This window comes from Lathyrus oleraceus, chromosome 4, assembly GCF_024323335.1.
Source record: "Lathyrus oleraceus cultivar Zhongwan6 chromosome 4, CAAS_Psat_ZW6_1.0, whole genome shotgun sequence".
In the NCBI taxonomy this organism is placed as follows: Eukaryota; Viridiplantae; Streptophyta; class Magnoliopsida; order Fabales; family Fabaceae; genus Lathyrus; species Lathyrus oleraceus.
In genome coordinates this window covers 498367229-498371230 of record NC_066582.1, presented here as the reverse complement: position 1 = coordinate 498371230, position 4002 = coordinate 498367229, and positions in this window count along the sequence as shown.

The following is a 4002-nucleotide window of genomic DNA, read 5'->3' as shown; positions in this document are numbered from 1 at the left end:
GCTTGGCTTACAAGATACGTCTAATACTAGACTCACAAAAATACAGCAGTGAAGTATGATGGACACACTAAATCTTCACGCCTCAAAATCCCTGAAACTGAATGAAGGAACGCCTTCCTTTTATATTGTAGTGTCCTGGGATTTTGCACCTGTATTCTCCTGAATTTAAGGTCACACAAGTTCCCATAAATTCAACATTTAGGTTACTAACAAATAGGCTATTTGTTAGGTTCATTGAATGTAGCTTGGTTGTTGATTTCCTGGATTTTCTCTCAGCTGTTGAATCCCTAAAGAATAGCCTGAGAAAAAGCTGAAACAGAAAACTGAACAACCTAAAATTTAGCATATGCTGTCAGGCATGAATGTCACGACATTCAGCTTGACATCAAGGTCCATATGCTGAGTCTGTTTTTCCAGAAAACAGACTGTACAATTTTGCTGGCCTGTACATGATCAAAATGACCATACTACAGTAACAGCTTACATTAATAAATGTCAAAGTGTCCAACTTAACATTTACACATTTGGCCTTAAGTTAGTTCTGTTATTCTCTTGAAGAACAAACTAAGTTACATGCTGAAGTATAACAGAACACCACTCTGTCTAATCTTCAGCAGCTGCTTTCAATGATGAATGTCATAACATCCAGTTTGACATTCAGTCAGTAGGCCTTATGCCAGGTCTGGTTCTTCCTTGATAACCAGACTGCACTTAAATACTAAGTTCTAACAGAACTCCTGCTGTTCTATTCCTTAGTATCTGTTGACAGGTATGAATGTCACAACATCCAGTTTGACATTCAATAAATCCTGTGTTAGCTAGTCCTGCAGTAACTACAATGTAGTTACACGTACATGTCATGACATCAGTCAAGACATTGGTACCCATCTAGTGTTTTACCATATAATGCAGCCAATTAAACACCTACACTCTACCTGAGTATGAGAAAAACCATAGGACTAAGATGGTGGTTGTGTAGTAGAGGCCCATAAGGAGTCTTCTTTATTGGGACGATATGAAGACCCTCCTAGAGTAGATTCTCTTGGAGATGTTATTGCCTGACGAGCCTTCGCCATGGCAATAATGTTTTCAAGTTGGATCCATGACTCTAGGGACCTTTTTAACCCGTTCCATCTCCGACGGTGGTGTAGCATTTGAAGCTAGCAGAAATATACCCGAACGCATCGCATGCTCGAACATACAACAGAGTCGCCATCGAACTTTATTTATTCCTGAAGGAAAGGGAAAACATTGATAAAACTCGGGGGAAGAGATACTGGGTAACAAATTCGATAAAGCAATGGGAAGATATTACCACTCCTTACATCCGTTGTACTCAACAAGAACTGTTTTGATTGTTCTTGCTTGACAGAGCATTATATCTAAAGGTTACTCATAAAAGAATAAGGGAAAAGGAAACAAATAGATAAAATGCTCGGTGAGGATTAGGGCCCTCATGCCTAAGTATCCTTATAGTGCAATAAGGAATTTATAGCTTTGTAGTTCATAGAACTAGTGGTAGGAGGTGAAAGAAATTGTGATAAAGGTATGGTATGAACCAAAGGTTTGTATGATCTGAACTCCAAAAAGGGAAGAAAACTAAACCCAAGAGTAAAACTAGTACAAACTAAGACGTGGAGGGATAAAGGCATACCCACTGTATTATCATACCGAAAAGAATGAAATAGATGTTTGGCATCAAGGAAAACATCTCTTGGTTCACAAGCTGACACAAGATGGAGCTCAAAGAGATAGTGTATTTGACTCAAAGGTAGATTATATCACATGAAGTGAATGAAGGTAGAATATGAATGCATCATGGAGATGAATGGATGATTCCCTAAGGCGGAAGAAGGAATAATTAGGATTATGCTCGCCAAAGATTCGCATCCTCATGCCTACGTATTCTCAATGTGTAATGAGAAAGTCAGAGCATTCGTAGCTTGTGGAACCAAGAAAACAAAGGAAAGATAAGGAAGTATTTGACTAAGCAACTAGGACTAAAAAGACAAACAACTTCAAGGGTATGATTGCAGTGATGAAAAGTATAACTTGTATCAACAGAATGGTAACATGGGAACCCATAAAGGCAAACTAGCTTTGAAACCAAGAGTAAAAAGGTACAGACTAAGATGTGGAGGGACAGAGACATACCCACTGTATTGTCTTACCAAAAATAATGAAATAGGTGTTTGGTATCAAGGAAAACATCTCTTTGTTCATAAGATGGAAAAATGTCCTAAAAGGATGGGTATGAGACCCACAAGAAAGTGTTTTTTGGTTACAAGGAATAGTATATCACTTGCTGGGGAACAATCAATTTGAAATAAAAAAGAATGATATCTTGGATCCATGAAGGAATAAACTCTGAACCGAAGAGTAAAAGAGGTACATACTAAGATATGGAGGAAACTAAGCATACCCACTCTTGTCATAACCAGAAACAAAGAGAATTAAGTGATTGGCATCAAGGCAAACATATCTTGGTTCAAAGGAAGGAATTGATTATGGAATCCAAGGAGAATGGATTTGATCTCAAAAAGATGGTATTGATTAAATGGAGAAGTGAATAAGATAGGATTAATAAATACGGTAGCTTGCGGAGAATATGAATCCTCGTGACTACGTATTCTCACCATGCAATGAGAAAGTCAGAGATTTTGTAGTTCAACCTACTATGGCTGAAACAAAGGAAGATAGACTGATTTCCAGGATACATAATCCTTCAAGGCAGAAAAAGGAGTGCCAAGGTTCGCAAATTTCTCAGCAAGGAAACACTACCAGAGTCCATAACTTATAATGGCAAGAAACTGAACTCCCAAGGTCCAAAAGCTATATGGTAAAGAGAACGGATACTAGAGCGCATACCTCTCAAGGAAAAGCAAATCACTTCCAAGGTCCATAACTGAACTGCCAAGGTCCAAAAACTATAAGGTAAAGAGAACGGATGCTAGAAACCATACCTCTCAAGGAAAAGGAAAGCACTTCCAAGCTCCATAACATGATAGGCAATGGGGTTTCCAAGAGTCCATAACTCGACAAGGCTACTTATAGGGGTTTTCAAGGTCCATAACCAAGTGCCAAAGTCTATAAATCCACAGGTACAGAAAGAGCTTTCCAATCTCCATCTCCTCATCGGGCAAAGAAAGATTTCCAAGGTCCAAAACCTAACAGACAAGAAAGATTGAATTGATTGGAAGAGGGTGTATAACCACAAATTGTTGACAACAACAGTGCTTCATTATTGAAGTGTTGAATGATTGATGCTTGAAGAAGACTTGTCACTTACATGATTGAAATTGCACTAAAGTCTATGAACAAGGACGAATCCTTTGAATAGCTAGGGCCTACGCCCCATACGCAAAGTCACTCTAGACAAGGGTAGAAGAAACTCGGTCTCATCATTCCTAATTACTTAAGGCTCGTGGCATGTGATATTTATCATAACTGACAAGTTGTGGGAGACTAATCCTCCTTGCTGCTCCTTGGGTTGATGTTGCTTTAGTGAAGAAGACTTGGTAATTTATTTGATTTCCATTGTATTAAAGTCTATGAATGAAGGTGAATGCTTTAAATAGCTAGGGTCTATGCCCCATATGCAAAGTCACTCTAGATAAGGGTAGGAGAAACTCTGTCTCATCATTCCTCATTACTTAAGGCTCATTGCATACAATTTGAATCACACTTGCCAAGTGTTGATACCTTTGTTGTGCTTGAGAAGTAGTCCACTATGTTAACTAAGCTTGATTGGTATTGATTTGGAAATCTTGATCATGCATTTAAACCCTAAGGTATTGAGTTTATGAGATTCAACATATCCAATGTAGCTTGAGCATAATGGATTTGTCCTATCAAGTGATCAAGAGTCTTTTGACCACTTGAATAAGCTTGGAAAATTGAGCACAGTGAAAAGGATTTGGTTGATCAAAGTAAACTTTGATCAACACAACCAATGGAAAAATATCAATTGAATTATATACACAATAAACCCTAATGAAATAA